Source organism: Herpailurus yagouaroundi, unplaced genomic scaffold, assembly GCF_014898765.1.
Source record: "Herpailurus yagouaroundi ecotype Mexico unplaced genomic scaffold, PumYag 162, whole genome shotgun sequence".
NCBI classification, from domain to species: domain Eukaryota; kingdom Metazoa; phylum Chordata; class Mammalia; order Carnivora; family Felidae; genus Herpailurus; species Herpailurus yagouaroundi.
In genome coordinates this window covers 61,781,359-61,802,719 of record NW_024412403.1, presented here as the reverse complement: position 1 = coordinate 61,802,719, position 21,361 = coordinate 61,781,359, and the positions used below count along the sequence as shown (strand labels likewise).

At 37.4% G+C, this 21,361-nt stretch overlaps 1 protein-coding gene across 25 annotated transcripts in view; it reads left to right on the top strand.

Moving 5' to 3' along the window:
- The window catches only part of ZBTB20 (zinc finger and BTB domain containing 20), a 774,657-nt gene that overhangs the window by 582,085 nt on the left and 171,211 nt on the right, over positions 1–21,361 (top strand). For 2 of the 25 annotated variants that reach the window (XM_040485001.1, XM_040484994.1), the window contains one exon: positions 2,181–2,235. The exons of the other annotated variants lie outside the window; for them this stretch is intronic. The gene's annotated coding sequence lies outside the window, so the exon portion shown is untranslated. The remainder of the gene's footprint in view (positions 1–2,180; positions 2,236–21,361) is intronic. 25 annotated transcript variants of the gene reach the window in all.

The window sequence follows — 21,361 nt, the reverse complement described above, 5'->3', positions numbered from 1 at the left end:
AAGGCCATTTAAGTCAGCCCAAATCACTGCTCTGCTCAGAACTCTCTCAAAGGAATCCATCTACTCAAAGGAAAAGCCAAAGCCTTTACAGTAGTCCAGAAGGCACTATACATTGTTTTCCCTATTAATTTCCATGTCCTTATTGAGCACCTGATCCCTCACACACTCCTCTCAAGCTTCACTGAGAAGCTTTGCTTCCTTAATCTTCATAGCATTTATTCTGTTCAGATATAGGTTTTATTTATATATTTATTTCCCCTTGCCACGGAATATAAGCCCAATGATTGCAGGGTTTTGTTGTATGGTTTTGGGTTGTTGGGTGTTTGTTTGTTTGTTTGTTTGTTTGTCTATTTTCTACTTTAAGAAATCCCCAGTGTCTACAACAGTGCCTGGCCTATAAAGGGTATTCAGTAAATATTTGCTGGATGAATGAAGAAAGAATGAGTGCTTCTTTCCCTGAGTTTGCAGATGTTTTTATTAAATACAAAACTTAATATTGTGGCAAGGGCCCCATGACTCTCCATGGCAAAATTTTCAGATTCTTCAAAATTAATTTTGAAAGTAAGTGTACTTTGTGTAGGTTTATCCAGAATATTAGATAGGCCACTCTTTCTGTTTAGCACCCAAAGCAGCAACATCTAAAGTACTTTTCTTTTTCATTTGGTAAATGTTTATCAGGGAATATGAGCATTCTAGACACAGGTAGTGACATGTGCAGAGGCTCAGAAAAATAAAGAGAACATAGTACAGTGGACTGTTACCATATCACAAGTGATAGACAACAGAGGCCTGAGCTAATGTGGTACAGCGGGAGCAAGAGACCTAGAAATGTGAGAAACATCAATAAGTAAAAGGTCACCAGAATGAACAAACTGGGTTGAGGGGGAAAATAAAATACTGCCTATCCTTATCAGGCTATAAAGTGGAAAGTGGTTATAAAAGAGGTAGGTAAGAGTGGAATTGGAACTTAGAAGACATGAGTTGTAAAAATCCCTTTGTAGGATATGGACTTAGAATCCCTCATTGTTATAGTTACTACAAAAATATTCAGTGTGTTCATTGGTGACTTTGTTAGAATCATTCTGGAAGGCATTCCCAGATGAGACCCTAACTTTCATTCTTCCAACTGCCTGACTGACAGCTGAAATAGTTTGAGTTTCCATATTTTCTACCTAGTGGCCTCACCCTTCCTTAAAGTTTTTTTTTCTTATTTTATACTGAAATTACTAGACTGATAGAGTATTATACACACACACACACACACACACACACACACACACACAATAGTTTTAAATCCAATTAACTGTAAATATTGCTTTCTATGCACAAAAACCTCCCTCAGTTATTAAAAGAAATTACATTAGAATTACAAATCTGATGATTATTTGAGGGGTGATGAAAAAGCAACAGATGGTTCCCAGGTATGGGGCTCGGGCATATGGGTGAATGGTGATGCTATTTGCTCACATAGAGAACAGAAGAAGAGAAACTTTGAGGGAGAAGATGAGTCAGCTTTGGCCGTATTGAAATATCCAACTGGAATTTTCCAGTAGGTCATTTGCTATAGAGGGCCAGAGGTCAGGAGAGAACTAATGGCTTAAAATACAGATTTGAAAGATATTAACATATTGATGTTAATTCAGACTGGGAGACATGGATGTCTAATGGGCAATGGACATAATTGTGTGAAGTATGTGGAATAAACATAGACAGATGTGACCTGGACATTAAGGAACTTCTGATCACTTATCTGACATTTTCCTAGAGTAATTTCCTCTTAAATTCACTCTTACTCATCCCCTATACCAGCCCACATCCTGTCCCAGCCTTCTTATTTAAAAACATCTACAATTCAACACCTGGACCCTTTACATTGCATACATGCCCGATAGCTGTAATAAATGCATACCTCAAAATTGTATGCAAAGAAAAAGAACATGCATGAATTCACACCATTCGTGAACTCTAAGCTCTCATTATTTTAAAAAACTATGGAACGAACATATTTACATGATGAACAATGTCCCCTAATTTACGTATTCTCTAAGAGTTTTTGTCCGATTTTCTTTGGCATGGATCAAATTCATCTGTCATAACACAAACCATTGGGATATGTAAGGAGACCTCTGTTAAAAAATGAGAGGGTGGTCATCTTTTACTGGTTTTCTTTCCATTTGCAGTGAAGGAAACAGAGGCACTTAGAACTTCAGTTACTCCCTGAGGACCAGTCTCTCTGTAAGTCACTCATCCTATAGAAATATAACTTCCAATTTCATTGTGCTCTTAGATTACTTATTTTTTCCTTGGCTTGAATTATCTAAACATGTTTTGTGGCCATACCACTTTTGTCACCTCTATACCTTGGTACCTCTATACCTTGGTTCATTTATTTACCTTTTTATTTTAGAATATTTTGTATCTGTTTTTTCTCCTCATAGTTGAAATTTTCCTGACAGAGACAGCCTTTGAATGGAAAGTGTATGTTGGTCTTATAGTAGTAGTTGTAATCTCTGTTGTCCCGAATTTCTAGAATCTGTGATTGTCAGGGACTTCTCTTTGCTGTGCCTCTTTATTGGCAGTCTCACTTTCTTTCTTGTGTCTTATCTTTATCCCTCCAAAAAAGCTTCTGTGAAATGTGTCTTCCCCACCAATCTTAGTGCTACACTGTTAGTGTATGCAGTCTCTATGGTAACTGGGACACATGCCACAATACCAAGATTACTGGAGCAACCATCAGAGTTGGGAAATCGGCACATGTACTCCTTTGGCACCATGGAAGTTTCCCCATTAAAACTAGAATCAGATAGTACTATTTTAATATGCAGGGCAAGGAAGGAAGCAGAGGAAATGCTATAAACTCAGTCTTCCTACAGGCACATTATTGGGTTTTGTTGGAATTCATGAAGTTGATCTTACTTATCATGAATAAACCTAGACTGGTGCATAGCTTCTGACCAGATACAGATAAACTGGTTGAGTTAGGGGAAGACATTCTTTTTTCTTAGGGATACATGAGTAGTCTGTAAACAAGCTAATTTTACTGAAAGTGGGATATATTCTTAGGTAAACTCAGGGAAATTACCAATAAGCTATAAAAATTATTCACTGCCATTGTAGAGACAGACTTTTCTAGATGATTTCCCCAGCAAATGCATATTGACCCATGAGGGCAAAAGGCAAAATGGCTGTCTCCCAAAGTGCATTAGGGTGGAGGCAATTCTTTTGGGAAAAAGGAAGGAGAATGAAGTAAGAAATCTCTTTTGGTTGCTTCCTCTAGGATTCAACTTCCTCTCAAATATAGTGGAGGATTGTACTTCCAGGTATAACCCAATAGAAACAAAGGGCCTAAAGCAGCATTTTACAACTTTGGCTCTGTTAGCATTTAGGGACTGATGAATCTTTGTTGTACAGAACCGTCCTGCACATTGTTAAGTTGTTTAGTAGCATCCGTGACCTCTACCCACTAGATGTCAGTGGCAACTTCTTCAGTCTTGACAACCCAAAATGTCTCTAGACATTGTCGAATGTACCCTGATGGGGACAAAAATTGCCCCAGGGTAAGAACCACTGGCCTAGAGCAAGATGTAGCCTGGGTAAGAAAAGAGAGTTGGAAAATTCCTGCAAAGTCCCAGAATATTCATTCAGTTGGTCTTTCAGCACATCATTGCTGAATCTCGACTATCTTGCAGGCACTCTTCTCTGTATCAGGGATGCCATCATGAACAAACAACACCCTGATCTCATGGAGCTTACATTCTAGTAGATGTGTGCCACATGTTCCTAACCAGCTGGATCCCTTTCCCTCTACACAGCCTAATAGCAAATGCTTCAAGCCAAGTGGAGGCTAAGAAAAGAAAAACCAAGTTCATATTTGAAGACTCTTTCTCAGTTTATGAACCTCAAAAACAGCACTGATTTAAAAATGAAACTTGGCAAGTGATTAGTTCATATGTTTTAGTTTATAATATGTTTTAATCATTTGGGGTGTTTTCAAAACAAATGGTGAGATTAGGGGGTTTTTTTTTCCTTCTATTTTTGGCCTCTTTCCTCTGGAGGGCCCTTCTCTTGTTTTAGTTTTGGTGTTCTTAGTATATTTGAAGAATGCTTTTAAGTGTTTGAAATGTGTGCACGTGGATGAAAGGAGATGAGGAAGAAAAAACATAAGACTTTGCCATCCCTGCTCAAACAAATACCCCTACCCCAAACCCAAAGCAGTGTTTAGGCATTGCTTCCCCAAGGAAGCCTTCTCACAAAACCCTCATGGCAAAGTCCCCCATCCCAGGCATCCTCCTAACACTTTTCATATATCCTTATCATCATTGAAATTAAGGAATGGACTATGATATTAGTTGTTCAGATGTTTCCCTGTAGATTAGAATCTCAGTGTGGCTCAGCACCATGCCTGCTCTACCCACAGTTCCACTATCTTCAGCACAGGGGCTGGCACACAGTAAATGCTTAAGAAATATGTGTTGACTGACTGAGAAACACAGCTTTTGAGGTGAAGCCCTCCCCAAACACTTCCAACCTGTGCACTGCCTATAGATTACCCTGCCCCCACTATCAGACTTTATTGTGTTGATCATTATTTGTAGACTCGAAAGTAGCATGCAAATTCCTAAAATCATACTTAAATCAGAAAGTCTAGAGAACAGCTTAAGTTCATTAATCTTAGGGATATTTCAGGATTATTTAGAGATTTCAGGAATGTAAGAAAAAGAACAGGGCATGGTATTTAGGAATATTTTAAAGTATTACTGATGCCCTGAGCATTGTTGAAGAATTAGAAGGATAAGTGTGTATAATTGTCAGTGTGGGGCACAGAGAGAAGTTATGTAATTTATTTACTAGTTTTCTTGGTTGATGTCTGTTTCTCCCACTAGAATTTAAGCTCCAGGAAGGTGGAGAATTTGTCCTATCAATAACTTTATCCTCTTGGTCCAGAATGGTATTTGATGCATAGTAAGTATTCAAGAAATATTTGTCAAATGAGTAAGTGGAAAGCATTCATTCAGTCAATCCTATGTTGATTGATATATTAATTGCTTATTACAGCAGGAACTGGGATGCCTGGGGGGCTCAGTCAGTTAAGGGTCCAACTCTTGATTTTGGCTCAGGTCTTGATTTTGGCTCATAATCAGTGAGATCAAGCCCCACATCAGGCTCAGTGCTGACAGTGCAGAGCCTGCTTGGGATTCTCTTTCTCTTCCTCTCTCTCTCTCCCTCTCTCAAAATAAATAAATAAACTTTTTAAAAAAGAAAATGCAGGAACATGATAAAATTCTCATTCATTCATTCAACAAATATATCTTGATGGCATGCATCCTAACATCCTAGAGCATGTCTAGGACATAGTAGGCACTCAGTATTTGATAAGTGAATGAGATAATGAGTATTCACATGTACTCAAAAATGATTCATTTACTAAGCATATTCATTTACTAGAGCTGCCATAACAAAGTGCCATAAGTTGGGTGGCTTAAACAATAGAAATTTATGTCTCACAGTTGTAGAAGCTGGACACCTAGTTAGTCCTCATAGTTAGTCCCATCTGAGGGCTCTCAGGAGAATCTGTACCATGGATCTCTCCTAACTTCTTGTGGTTTGCTGGAAGTCTTTGGTATTTTCTTTCTTTCTTTCTTTCTTTCTTTCTTTCTTTCTTTCTTTCTTTCTTTTTTTTTTTTTCTTCTTCTAGAAACATCACCCTGATCTCTGCCTTCATCTTTGCATGGTGTTCTCTCTGTGTTCATGTCTGAGTCCAAATTTCCCCTTTTATAAGGACCCCAGTCATATTAGATTACTCCGGTATTACCTGATCTTAACTTTATTAATCACATCTGCAATGACCTTATTCCCAAATATAGTCGTGTTCTGTGGTACAAGGGGGCAGAATTTAAATATAGTGTCATAATACTAAAATAACAAATCTTAAGGTTGTACTATTTTGATGGTTAATTTCTATTTTGAAAACATCAACTCCTCAAAATAACATCTAGTTTCATGAGTCTGTATGGAAACTGATAGGGTGATATTAATAGCATTTACTATATTACACAAAAACTTGTGTGTTTATAATATAGAGGGGGAACGTGAAGAAAGTCCAAGAGGCATGAATGTATATAGCACATTTTGTTGAATAATGTGTGACCAACAATGGGTTTTGTGGGGAAGACTGCTAAAGATTCAGAAGGAAATTGTATAGGAATCAAAGGCATTTGGTCTTTATTTTACAGACATCAAGGAACCAGCACAGAATTCAAAACTTTTCGAACCATAGAAGGGTATAAAATGGGTGAATTGTATGTAAATTATTCATCAATGAACCTGACTTTAAAAAGAAAGAAATAAAACGATGAGGTTAAAGAATGGACTTTGAAAACTAGCAATTCAGAGGTTTTTGGTGACCTTGACAGTTTAATTAGAGACAGCTAAAGAAACCAGATTTTAATGCATTGAGGAATAAATGTGGGTTTTAGCAAGCTTGAAGGTGGTACAAGAAGGGAAAGATGTTGTCCACAGAAGATGGTTTGTTATTTGCTGGTTTGTTATGGCTTTTATTATTTGTTTAGATGAGGACAGCTGAAGCATGTTGGCAGGCAATAAACAAAATGGAAAAAACAGAAGAAAGGAGTAATTAATATAGTGAGATCCTGGAGCAGGTTGTAAGTAGTAGAGAGAAAGGTCTCTGAGACGTTATGGGTGGGTTCTGAGAGAGGTGGAAGGATGAGATGCTATTTGATGACTTCTGTTTCTCTTTGAAAAAAGATACAAGGTTAGTTGAGAATGAAGAGTAGGAGGTAAGTTATAAGGAGTTAATTAGAGTGATAAATGGAAGCCAGGGAATAAAAAAGGAAAATTACTGGGAACAATAAAAGAACTGTAACAGTTCTGAAACACCAGCTGGAAACCAGGACTCTGGAGAGGCCCCAAGCTGTACAATTTGGGAAGTCTTCTCCAGCATTGTTCAGCAGCCTGGGAGCTGAGAACACACATGAGCAGGTTCATCTGGGCTCAAGAACTAGCCAGGTACATTTGAGAACCATGGATGAGGTGCTTTAAAGTTAACAACCTTGAGGGTCCCGGATGGTAGAGAAGAAATTGGAGATTAATAATCTGGGGGAAAAAAAGAGAGAAAAAGTGAAAATCGAAAACTCTTTGGTAAGAAGGTAGAGTACTTGTTTTGTGCAACCATGTTTTCTAGAAGCTTGCCCCTACCACACATATCTTTTGACACCGGTCAGAGAGAAACCACAGAAAGCAGACTGAATACTTTGGAGGGCATAGACTGGACCCAGAAAAAGCCTGCAGGTTAAGATTTCATTCCCAGCTTAGCCAATGATTTAAAGTAACTTAATGCTTTGCCGTCATTACCACCATTGTTGCAATTTGCAGATCCTTAGGAAATGCGTGTTACTTGTGTATATAAAAGTAGAATAAATGGGGCAATGGTGATAAATGACAAGAGGCAAATATTTTTACCTTTTTGCCCCTGATTCCAAAAATGTACTGATGTTTCCTTAAAGCACGCTCATTTATTTCTCTCATTCTAAGATTCTCTATTCTGTTAGTGAGTCTCCAGAGCTGGCACCCTTCTTTTGGCACTCACTCTCCCTTTCTGTGTTTCTTTTTCCTTGTTTCCTCCTGCCTTTAGGCATTAAATGTGGTCATTTGTCTCAGCAACCTTCCCCCACCCAGTGACCAAATGAAGTATTCTCATAAGCTTTATATTGGATTTTTTTCCCCAAAAAGACAAGGCTAAAAAGTTGGTGCTTGGTTAGAGAATACTTTTAGGTAATTCCCATCTGACACTGTACAACTAACCCCTCATGCCCTATGTATTCAGATGAACCTGGGTGTCTCTTTATGGTATTCATAAGGAGACCCCTGTTCCTGTGGGCCCTGTCTCCCTATGTCAGACTGGCAAAGTAACCAACCATGTTATTCACTGTGAGATACCATGCTCTACTTATCCTCTACTTGCTTGAGTGACTATGATGAACATAATACACAGGGTTTAGTAGTTGCCTAAACCTATGAGAATTTTTAAGCTCCTTCTCTTGATATGGTCTATTTGTAAGTTCAAAAAATAATTTGGGTGAGAACTTCAATAGACAACTATGAAGAAGATCCTTTTTCCTTACAAATATAAATCCTTATAAAATTCCATTTTTTCCTTTTTTTTTTTCCTACTCATGACTCTATTAAAGCTCTTTCCAGCACTGCTAAAAACCAGCTGGTCTAGAGATTAATATGACCAGACATACCATGAATTTTTTAAATCTCAAAAGTCCCAGTTTCTAGTTCTTGGTCAATCAAATATAGGTTGTATTTTCTTGTACATATGAATGTATAGTATATTATCATAAGTCTTCTCTAAATTCTTTTTTGGTCTCACTGTCTCCTAAAATTGTCCCTACATGCTTCTTTGTTATAAAGAGGCAAATGAACGACAGCTGACGAATGGAGGAAAGAGAGAAAATGTAGTAATAAAAAGAGAAAGCACGCTAGAGAAGAAGGAAAACCAGTGAGGAGATGGAATGAGTAGTGATTTCCCTTTGCCCCAGTCCCCTAAGAGTACTTTTTATGTTTGGATATTCCTCTCACCTAGTGCCCCACATGACCTCCTCCTAGCCATTTGTTCTACAAAAATAATGTTTCTACTGCCAGCAAATATCTCCCACCTACCCAACAGGTCCGAATCTCCTGCCCTAGCAGCTTAACATCCTCTCCAGCCCCTTAAGCCACCAATGGCTCTTGGGACCCACTGCCATTCGTTTCTCCCTCCCCCATCCCATGCTGGCATGGAGAGTGTTAATGGCTGATGCATCTCTAAAAAGAACTCTAGAAATAATTTGGTTTTACTTTATTAACATTCAAAATATAAACAGGTAAACTACAAGTTGAATTCATTAGTTCTCCCTCTACTATTTAGAAAGATGAAAACTGCATTTTTAAAGAAGGGATTGATTGGTGTCATGTACGTATTTGTTCACTTCTGTTTATGCAAGATAATAAGAGTATTAACATAGATGTAAAACAATGGTATTTATAATTCCATCACCACTGTTTATAATAAAAAGGAAGTATTTGAAAAGAAGTAGGGAGAGAACATTTGCTGTTCTGTACATATATTAAATCCTTCCATTTTTGTTTATTGGGCATATGAGGAAGAAAAAATTTAATAAGTTGAGGAAGAGTTAGTGTCTTTTATCCCATGTTCACTAACATAGTGACCTAAGATAGTGAAGTTTAGAAAAGACTAAAATATGATGGAGGTTCTCCTCTATATAAGGACCATAGAGGCTAGAGACATGTGCTCCATTAAATCCTCTCTGAGACGGGGATTACTCGAATAAGACCAGGATCCTCTTTTGTATGCTGAAATGTTCTATCCTGGAGAGTAGTGAGTGCTGTGTCTGGCAGACCATTGACTCATAATTTGCCTGTAGTTCAAGATATGCTTCCTAGGGGCTGAGGCCCCATTAATTGTTCCAAAAAAAATTCATGTTTCAAATAGGTCTGTAAGGACCCATTTCTAACACTTAAATAGTTCTGGGCAGACTTTTATAATATTTTCTTGGCTGTTTGAGAAAGAAAATGTAGGTGGTGGGGAAGGGGTTTCTTATCTAGGTAAGAAATAGAGTTGATAATATAGACCACACGGAGGTCGTTCATGAGGCCTTAGTGGATGTCACAGGGCAATTGAAAAGAATGAATAAGGAACAAGGGGAGGTTGTTACATTACCTAACCTGGTGGGCTAATAACTTGTCAGTGGTAATGGAGGTATAAGTGTCTAAAGCATACATGAGAGTGAAAGGTCTTTGAGAGCAAGAGTAAAGTCCAATTAGCAGAGTAATGAATAATAGACTGAAAAAATATCTGTTAAATTAATGAATTAATACATGCCTCCATGTGGGCAATGCTTTGCATATTCTTCCTTATGTAACCAATTCTCAAGGAAAGTTCAGAAACTTTGTTAGGTTCTCCAGTGAGATAGTTGAATTTTAACAAGGGCATAAAGTCACTGATTTTTATTGATTTATTCGTTTTAATCCCATTCACATTCCTGTTCTTGTTCACCCATCTAGGCAATCATATTCTCTTGCTACTTGGACCACTTTTACATGAAAGTGATGGGAAATGAGGTCAAGAGAGGTAATGAGGGATTGGGTCTCATAGACCACGGTAAGGGCTTCAGAATCCCAAGCATCAGTGAGTCTGAAAAAGCCTGATGGACAGGAGTCTTGGAAATCACAACAACCCTATTGCAGATGAAGCAGTTTCAGCCAAAGACTGGAAGCACAGATATAAGAGTTTGATTTAGGCTATATGTCAAATACAAAATTTCTGACCACTGTAGGTAAAACACACACACACACACACACACACACATAAAACCTGTGCCTCATTGGACGTCCTTTTTGCCTGTTTAATCAGTTTTACCCACCTGACACTCCCGGTTAGCAGCCACACCTACAAGAAGCTTAGGGAACAATATTGAATGTGTTTTAGAACTTCATAAGGTCTTTGGTCCCAAAGCGTAGTATTTAAGACACTTCAAATAAGAATTTTAAATGTTAGATAGGTTTCCCCTTGTACTGACTCTCTGCTGTGCTAAGAATTATGGAATTCTTGGGCATTTACTAGTGTGCACATAAATCACTTTGCAGAGGAAAGAGAGGTTGAAAGTTCACACAAGACGTGCATGCTCTATGACCGAGTCATACCAGAATGAGCCAGTTTGGCACACGGGCTTTTGAGAATGAGAGAGAACTGACCATTTGCCTAAGATGGGACATCCAGGGGAGGTCATTTGCTTGTCCATTTATGTATAAATCTTTAAAATTCTGAAGTCATAGACTAGTCTAACTGAAGGAAATAGCCAATAATTTTTCTTATCATGTAGCAGAGATGACAGACTTAAAATCTGATTGCCCTTTTGATAGCTTCTGAAAGAACTAGAACTTGTCTGGCTCCATTTGTCTGACCAAGAACTATTTCCGTGATGTACCCATGAGGGTTTCTAGCAGAACCTCACACTTACTGTCTAAATTAACAATTCTCCTTTCTTCTGCCGTGACACAAACCACTCTACACCATACACATGATGTTAAAGATTTTGTTTTTATTTTAGCATGTGGACATATTCTGTAAAAGCGTTTTCAGTTTCATCACGTCGACAAGCTGCTTCCATTAAATCACCCACCATCATCATGTTCACTTTTTTCTTTTCTGAAAAGTTAGAAAACAGTGAGCATCTCTGAGTTTTCGAGGCATTCACTTTGGCAAAAATAAATCTAGAAAAACATGAGCCTATTCCTTGAAATGGAAAAAAAAGATGAGTTATATCATTCTTCTCATTGGCCCTTCTCTTGAGGCTCTTAAAGATAAGGAAGGAGGCTAGGTCTTTTTTAGTTTTTCTAGCAAAATGAGATGTTAAAAAAAATCTGGATAGAGATCAAACTTCTCTACCTCAGTATTTATTATGTATTACTTGTTATTTAAAATAGAAACTTCAATAAGTTGAATAACATTAAAGGGTTTAATTCAAGCATTTTTGAGCATTTCTGCACCCTCTGATAAAATGTTATTGGGCAATATTTTAGGGTTACACTGCTGTTTTGAATTAGAGCAGATATACCCTAGCTCTCCCATCACTATACAGTTTTTTTTTTTGAGAAGAAAAAAAATCATCTGATCATGCTACTGCTGGGTCATTTAAAGCACTGAGTGGATGTGTGAAATGAGGGGAAAAACCCACTCAGTATGGGGTTAATTAGCTCTGTGGAGTTGTGGGTGGGTCACTTCCTCAGGACCAAATCACACAGGAGGAACCACGCATGTGCAGACTTAACAAAATTGAAAGAAAGCTATGAACTCTCAGACTCTGGGGCACAAATGGATGCTTGCCTCTGGAGACAAGAAAGGAATCCTTTTGTAGCACGAGTACTTTGGGCTTCATTGGTGAGAGACGAATGGACTTCCCTTCAAGCGTCTGGTGCAGGCCACTGGCAGACGCTGAAAATGAAGCTGCAGTTGAGAAAGCCCTGGCCAGTCGGCACTTTTTGAAATCTACCTCTGCTGGACTCTTTGAAATCATATTGTCTCGCTTGGTTTCTTTAACGCGGCTTACTTGCTAAGTCTCGTCTTGGAAACAACATAATGTCTTCCTGAAAGTACGGACGAATCCTTTCTATTTTCATAATTGTGTTTCACGGACTGCCACAGGTTCCCTGCCTGCTGAGATCAGCTCAGCCCTAGTTTGGCCTGCAGGATCCCTACCAGGTTGTTTACAGTCTAATCCTTTCACGAAGTAGGGGGTGAAAGAGCAGGCAGGAAATATCCTCAATTCCTAGATCATTGTTAGGTGAATCAGAAAATTCAGGTATTTACAGGGAAATTTCACAGGCAGAGTTTTCTAGGGAAGAAAGATTTTGTGAAGAAGAGTCTTCAAGCCTACGCTAACCAAGAGCCGGGGACTGGTGGAGATTGACTGTGAGGAAAGCACCACTGAAGAACATGCTAGTGAAGTTTGAGTGCAAAATATTTATGTTTTCTTCTACTTCTATGTAAATCACTCTGACATCAGTAGGAACAATCCATGAAGTATATGGACAGAAAAATCCCTAAATATTTCTTATAACTTTTGAGAGGAAAAAAATATATATGATGTAGGCAAACCTATGTATATATCTTTATTTGCAATTAAACTATAAGCAACACTGGCTTCTTCAATTGGGGAAGTGGTGAAATTGAAAAATTTGAAAAGTCCAAGGCAGAATCCACCACCACATACAAACATAATTGCCATACTTCCTTAATTGCCTGTGAAAAAAACCTGAATCTACATCTTGTAAAGACAGTTAAGGAAATGCAGATTCCCCTGAGAGGAAGTATTGAAACAATTAAATTGATAGATTTTCAGATAAGTGAGTGCAAGTTGCAGTTGAGGAGGACAGAGAACTGACCGAGAGTGTCCCCACAGAAGCACTTCCGGTCACATTTGTTTCTTTTTCTTCAACTGTCTGATAGCATATGGATGTGGAAATAGGGTGATAAGAAGAGATGGAGGGAGGGAGGTCATGAGTAAGTTCTATGAATTTTTTTTTTAATCAAAAGAAAGTACATCCACAACCTAATGAACAAAAATAACTTCATCACTAGTTTGAACTTTTCATTGTTGCTTTTACTTGTTTGTTTGTTTGTTTGTTTGTTTGTTTATTTGTTTGTTTTTGAAAGAGAGAGAGAAAGAGAGCAGGGGAGGGACTGAGAGAGAGAAAGAGAGATATTTTTAAGCAGGCTCCATGCTTTAGCATGGAGCCTGACTCACAACTGTGAGATCATGACCTGAGTCTAAATCAAGAGTCAGACACTTAACCGACTGAAGTATCCAGGTGCCCCTATTTCTTATCATTTTGATAAATAGCCGTTCTAACAGGTGTGAAGTGGTAGCTCATTGTGGTTCTGATTTGCATTTCCTTGATGATTAGGGATGTTGACCATCTTTTCGTGTGCCTGTTGGCCATCTGCATGTCTTCTTTAGAAAAATGTCTATTCAAATCCTCTGCCCATTTTGTAATCAGATTTTTTGCTATTAAATTGTATTAGTATTTTATATATTTATGCATATCTACCACCCTCTTATCGCGTATATATTTTCTCCCGTTCAGTAAGTTGCCTTTTCACTTTGTTGATGGTTTGCTGGGTGGAAGCTTTTTAGTTTGATGTAGTCCCACTTGTTAATTTTTAGCTTTTGTTGCCTTTGCTTTTGGTATCAAATTCAAAAAATCATTGCCAAGACCAATGTCAAGTTTCCTTCTGGGAGTTTTAATGTCTTACATTCGAGTCTGTAATCTTGTTTGAATTAATTTTTGTGTATAGTGTAAGGTAGTAGTCTAGTTTCATTCTTTTGTGTATGGCCAGTTTTCCCAACACCATCTATTGAAGTGACTATCCTTTCCCCATTGCATATTCTTGGCTCCTTTGTCATAAACTAATTGACCATATATGCGTGGGTTTATATCTGGGATCTCTATTCTGTTCTGTTAATCTACATGTTTCTTTTAATACCATACTGTTTTGATTACTATAGCTTGCAATAGAGTTTGAAATCAGGGAGCGTGATGCCTCTGGCTTTGTTCTTCTTTCTGCAGATTTCTTTGCTTATTTGGGGTGTTTCATATTTCCATACATATTTTAGAAATCTTTGTTCTATTTCTGTGAAAACTGCCTTTGGAATTTTGATGGGATTGCATTGAATCTGTAGATTGCTTTGGATAGTATGGACATTTTAATAAGTTTAATTATTACACTCCACAAGCACGGAGTATCTTACCATTTATTTGTGTCTTCGGTTTCTTTCATCAATATCTTATAGTTTTCAGTGTATAGGACTTTCACTTCCTTAGTTAAACTTACTAGGTATTTTATTCTTCTTGATGGAACTGTAAATGAAATTATGTCCTAACTTTCTCTTTCTGATAGTATGTTGTTATGTATAGAAATGCAACTGATTTCTGTGTATTGATTTTTCATCCTGCAATTTTACTGAATTCATTATTAGTTCTAACAGATTTGTAGGGTTTTTTGTGGAGTCTTTAGGATTTTCTTCTTTTTTAACGTTTATTTGTTTACTTTTGAGAGAGAGAGAAAGTGTGCAAGCCAAGGAGGGGCAGATAGAGAGAGAGAACCCCAAGCAGGCTCTATGCTGTCAGCACAGAGCCTAACATGGGGCTTGAACTCACAAACTGTGAGATCATGACCTGAGCCGAAATCAGGAGTTGGATGCTTAACTGACTGAGCCACCCAGGCACCCCTAGGATTTTCTATACGTAGTATCATGTCATTGGCAAACAGTTTTACTTCTTCCTCTCCAATATAATTGCCTTTTATTTCTTTTTTTTGACTAATTGCTCTGGCTAGGATTTCCAATCCTATGTTGAATAAAAGTGGCACAAGTGGACATCCTTGTTTTGTTCCTGATCCTAGAGGAAAAGCTTTCAGCTGCATCTATTGAGATGATCCTACAATTTTTATCCTTCATTTTTTAATGTGGTGTATCAAACTGATTTCCATCGTTGCATCCCTGACATAAATCCTACCTGGTTATAGTGTGTGAACCTTTTAATGTATTGTGTGGAATTAGGTTTGCTAATATTTTGTTGAGGAATTTTGTGTCTATGTTCTTTGGGGATATTGACCTTTCTTTTCTTGTGATATCTTTGTCTGATTTTGGTATCAGAATAATGCTGGCCTCATAAAATAAACTAGGAAATATTTCCTCCTCTTCTATTTTCTTTGAATGTTTGGTAGAATTCACCAGTGAAGCTGTCTGGTCTTAGACTTTTGTTTGTAGGGAGTTCTTAAATTACTGATTTAATCTTCTTACTAGTAATTGGTCTGTTCCGACCTTCTATTTCTTCATGATCCAGATTTCATGTCTCCAGAAATTTATCCATTTTCTTCTAGGTTGTATAATTTGTTGACATATAATTGTTCATTGTAGTCACCTAGATCCTTTGTATTTCTGTGGTATCAGTTTTAAGGTCTCCTCTTTCCTTTCTGATTTTATTTATCTGAGCCCTCTCTCTTTTTGTCTTACTGAATCTAGCCAAACATTGTCAATTTTGTTTATCTTTCTGAAGAACCAGCTCTTGGTTTTATTGATCTTTTCTCTTTTTGCCCCTATTTCATTTATTTCTGCTTTGATCTTTGTTATTTCCTTTCTTCTACTAACTTTGGGCTTTGTTTGTTCTTTTTCTAGTTTCTTAAGGTGTAAAGTTAGGTCATTTATTTGAGACTTTTCTTATTTGAGATTTTTTTTTTCTTATTTCTTTAGGTAGGCATTTACTGCTATGAACTTTTCTCTTAGCTGCTTTTATTAGGTCACTTATTTGATATTTTTCTTATTTATTTGAGATTTTTTTTTTTGCTTATTTCTTTAGGTAGGCATTTATTGCTATGAACTTTTCACTTAGAACTGCCTTTGCTGCATCCATAAGTTTTGGTGTAAGTTTTAGTAAGTCTAACAACTGATGTTATTGCTTATTATACTATAACTTTTCAAAATTCAAGTTTGTGGTTAGCTTGACACCTTTGCTTTTCAATTCATTCCCATCATTTGAAACAGCATAAGCAATGACTACACGCAATTACCATTATCCTCGTTAGGTTGTCAAAGTTAGCTTAATGCTTTTTTTCTGTAGTGATACCGAACCAAAAAAAAAAAGTTTCTTTTGCAAGGTCTTAGACCTCTATCCTTCCAAATCCTAATCACAGCATAACCAACCTCAAGAAGTCATTAGTAAAGACTAGAACAATATCCTATAACAATTCAGCTATGAAGAAATTGGCATAGTCCATCTCTTTGATTCATGTTCTTATGAAAATAATGTGTTGCAAAATAAAACTGTATTTCTCTCAACATTTTTTTAGCTAGACTATTACAGGTTACATTGGGACTGATTTTTTTTTTTCCTAACAAAGGTTGAATAACACTCAAAGGCTTTAGTAGCCAAAGTTCATCTTTAGAAATAGCTTTCTTCTATAATGTACTGCCAATTTCTTATGTGTGTGTATTTTGACCTTCCTGATGCCTCTGCTATGGGCTGCCTGTTGATTGGTGCATGTTAGTGCTTAGCTTATAAGAGTTGGGCAATAGTTCAGTGATCCAGTCCAAATGTGGGCCATAGATAGAATAGGCTCATCTTCTATTTAAGAAATGTAGCAAACTGCTTGAAATGAATTTGGTTCAGACAAGGTCATTGGAACTGTTCATCTAACCCTGTGTGCTGTATGTAATGGACACTTCTGCTGAGCTCCAAAACTGCAAGGTAAATAGACAAGAAAGCCAGTAACTTGCCACCTCTGTGAGAGCTTTCCTTAAGTCTGTTATTGGATTTGCATTCTTAATCATATGGGGCCCATTTTGGTCATTTAAAAGGACTTGTTCACTGGTTCTCCTGATGTTTTTGAAGATAGTCCTGGGATTAAAAATAGTGAGTTCTTATATTATTTTCTGGTCTTTCCTAACTTTTTTTTTAATAGGAGATTGAGTTTATATGCATATTCATACCAGGTTTATGAAATATTCAGCTAAATTTCTTAGACATGAAAGAATTAATTGTTAGAATGTTTTAATCTAGCTAATCATTATGTTTAAACTATAGTAGGTTCAAGTACATTTTCCTCAATTCTATTTGTGACATATACACTTAGCAAATTGAATTGAGACGTAAGCTTTGTATATACTATTTTGAATTTAGTAATTTACAGATTTTTTTACTGCCTAATCCTCTTCAAACTGTAGAATGTATTTTACTCGACTGTGTTGTGATTCTGTACAATTTTTAGGACCAACATGTTATAGGATTTTGTAGTCACATAGAGCTAAACATGATGAGAGAAGTTATTGAATCCATCTCCTGACTGGAGGCAAAGCTGCATTTATTCCGTCCAAAATAGATGAAGATCTTTCCTATTTTTAAATAGCCATGAAGATAGAAATTTTGTAACTGCTCTTAGCAATGTATTTGATTATTTACCACTTGCACCTTTAGGATGTTCATCTTTAAGTCTTAACTTAAATTCTTCACTGGACAGTTTAATATCACCATGCCCTAGGACAAAAATGTCGATCATTATCTTCTTTATAACAACTCTTATAGTCAGAAAACCATGAAGATATACCTCAGCATTTTCTTTCTGAAGCAAAATTATCCCAGTGTTTTTTTTAAACATTCACTTTTGTTTTTATAGCTCTTTCTGTATGAGAGTGGCAAAGGGGACTATTTTAAAAAGTTCTGTCATATATGATGCCTCTGAAAAAGACACTGCATATTTTAATTTCACTGTGCTGATGTGGAAATAGCCACAGCTTTTTCATTATATGCTGATGGACAGAGCATTTGTGTTCATTTAACCTTGAGGTTGAAACTTGTTCCCAAAAAAGTAACTGACTCATAGCATTGGCTAGACCCAAGAATAAAGAGCATCAGTTTTCCTAATCTTAAAGCTTATCTTGCCCCCACTCCTAAAACACACTAAAATTAACTTTTCCTTGACCTCTCTCTTGTGCTATTTATTTACCGATTTAACAACTTTTTTCTATCATCTTTGTCTCCTAAAATAGACAGACAGCATTTCTTCAACAAATGTTGGAGTGTGTGCTGTGTTTAGGACACTATGCTAGGCTTGGGAGATTCAAGTGTGAACTGTTAGCAAAGACTCAAAGACAAAGATGTCCTAGGCATGTTCAGGGAGGAGCCAATAGCCTGTCACAGTATATAAGGAAGAAGCAGTGGGGGGGGGGGGGGGGACAGAAACAACAAACAAAAAACAAGAGAGGTGGATTGGGGCCAGATTGTGAAAGACTGTGGATTCCCTTAAGCAAATAGTTGATGGTGACAAGGACAAAAGTAACATTTTTCAGTCTATATTGTGGAAAGCTCTTTCCAGGTCTTTAAAACACATACTGTGTGCATGCTGTCTTCTTGGTTTAGTATCTAACAGATCACTGGGTATAAGTACCTTCTTGATTTATATCTTTTGGTATAAATTTTATGTCATGATTTTTCCCTTTGAATTAAAAAAAAAACACTTGAGGGAACCATTTGAGTAAAGACAGCCTTCTGTTCACACTGATCTGGATGTTTCTTTCTCCTGCTGTGCCCATATTTATTCCAAAGCCCTCTGTACCACTAACATGTTACTTTCTGAGTTTACACACTGAGGAGTCTCAAGATGAGTTTCCCCTGTATTAGGCACAACCTTTTTGTGCCAAATGGCATTAATGGCATTAAGCAGTGTTAACCAAATATTTCTAATTGATTGGACCACATGATAACAATGCCAGACCTATCTAGCATCCCCTAAAGGATATCAGTGTACTATATATAGTAAAAGTCCCTGGTATACCGATCTGTTTGGAATCCATGAAGCTGCAACTGCAGAGGTTTGAGATATAGAAAAAGGAAAAGTTGTTTGGGATCAGATTGTAGAGAGCTCTTGACTGTCATCCTGACAAGAGTTTGGTCTATTTTAGGAGCTGTAAGAAATCATCTTAATTGTATTAAACACATTCAGTCCTTGACACTGCGTTTTGCCCTGCCCTGCACCCTACCTGGCTCCCTGGCTTTTAATTCATTCTTGTCTTTCAGGTCCCTATACCTGTAAAAATCAGGAAGACTCAGGAGGATTTGTATGGGGTGGGGTGGAATGTTGAGCCATATCTTAGCAATGTCTCAGGCCTAGAAACAGTCCTAGACCTAAATGCCGAACCTTCGTTTTTAAATCTGATCACCTAAATTTTTTTAAGGTAGACATGATTCCTTCAGAGTGATATTAGCTCATTGAGAGTTAATATAGCATATTGAGGAGAGGTAAGGCATTATTGTGATTTCTTTATCATTCTTCTCAAGATGGATCCAAAAAAGTGGATGGTCTTGAAAAGCAGACCCTAAGATATTAATGACCATTTGTGGCATTTATAGTCTTCTTAGGACTGACCAAAAGGAATGAAAATACTTCAAGAGATTTTTCTTTGGGAAGCTCCGAAGTACCTAGCGGGAGATTGCACAGGCTCTGTGTGCACTCTGAATAACCCTTCCCTCTGACTTTAACTTTGTAAACCTTTTGCCAGATAGAAAATAGAGAATTAAAAACCTCCAAATTCAGGGTGCATGAAATGTCATTAAATCTAGCATAAAATTTCTTGAATCTGTCAGATAAAGGAAATCATGTATCCATAGAGAAGATGGAATATCAATTGACAGGAACCTATGAAGCTGGCACTTATTCTGAGAGACATATGAATCTAAAAATCCAATAGTGCCTCAGCCTTTGAAAACACAGAAGCCAGAGAGGTACTAGGAAAATCAATAAGGTAAAAATCTTCATCCTACTATTTGGAATGACTCCCACATAAGAATTAATTAACACAATACTTCTAGAACATGAAAAGGATGTTAAAATGTTATCTCTACCCATAGAAAACAAAGATACATAAACCGACCCAACTTCTAGAGAGAAGGTTGAAGAGAAAAGACTGGAAAGATTAAAGGTGTGTGTAAGAGGTCATCTCTGCCCTGTTGTCATACCATTTACCCTCTTCAGATAGAAGGATAAGTGTTGAACTTCAGTTTGTCTGAGTTCCTCAGCTCTGTCATCAATGCTGTGACACATTCTAATTTTCTGATTCATTTGTGATGAATAAGCTCTCTCTTTTCTATTCACAGCACTAAAAGTAACCAATTTTTATGAGTGAGTTATGATTACTTATTTTCCATTTTTGTATTGCACTATTATTTTCCCTTTGCAAAGTTTCTCTCACGCTTTCTCAGCCGGTGTGAATCCCATGTACAAAAAAGCCCTCGGACAGGACCGCTGCCTAGGCTTCAGTCAGTCAAGAGGAATGAAAGACTGACAGCCCGATTCCGTTTTTAACCCAGCCAGATACCTCAGCTGGCAAGTGGCTCAGCTTCCGCACCATAAAATGGGTATAATAATAGCTTTCCCTTACCACTGTGAAATATTTAGAATACAAATCAAGCCAAACCTGTCTCCTTCCAAAGGAGAAGCTTAAACTAGCCTACAAAATCCTGAATGAGCCCAGATTTCAAGGGGAAACATAAAATGGGAAATACCTACATGTAGTGTAATTTAGTGGTTAAAAATATGTAGACTTTGGAATGGGGCAGACTTATTCAGATCCCAGCAGCTGTGGGATTTGGGGTAAGTTTCCTAATTTCTCAAATCTCCCTTTTTCTATAGTAAATTGGGAGTTAATGGTATTTCCTCTTCTAGTCAGGATTAAATGATACACTGCTAATGCTGCTTTTCAAACTCTTCCACAGAGGTGATCCTCCCTTTCAAGTGAGTGATCCAGTACTCAGGGTGCTGGGCCATTGCCTGAAGCAATCTGCCACAAATGAGACTTTTCAGTGATGGCTCAGGGTGCATCCTACAAATACATACAAATTTAGCATTCTACTCATTATGTTCTTGTTTGTTTCACTAAACTAGAAGTTCCATGAGGACCAAAACAGTATCTGTTTTATTCCTCCTATAACATCCAAGAAAATGAATATGTGTACAAATAAGGGTTTAAATGGCTTAGCCACAAGGACAACTGACCCTCCCAAAAGACGGTTATGTCTTTATTACTTATTCTGTGGCTTGGTGCGCTCCCGTTACGCTGCTCCACGTCCCTGGATATGCCCACATTCAAATCTGAGAAGCATTTACTTAGCAGGATGCCTGAAACCACAGAAGGTGCTGAGTAAATAGTAACCCTTATGTCTCTGCTCACTACTCCTCTATCTCACTGTTCCTAAGCCTCTATGGAAATCATAAAGAACTAGG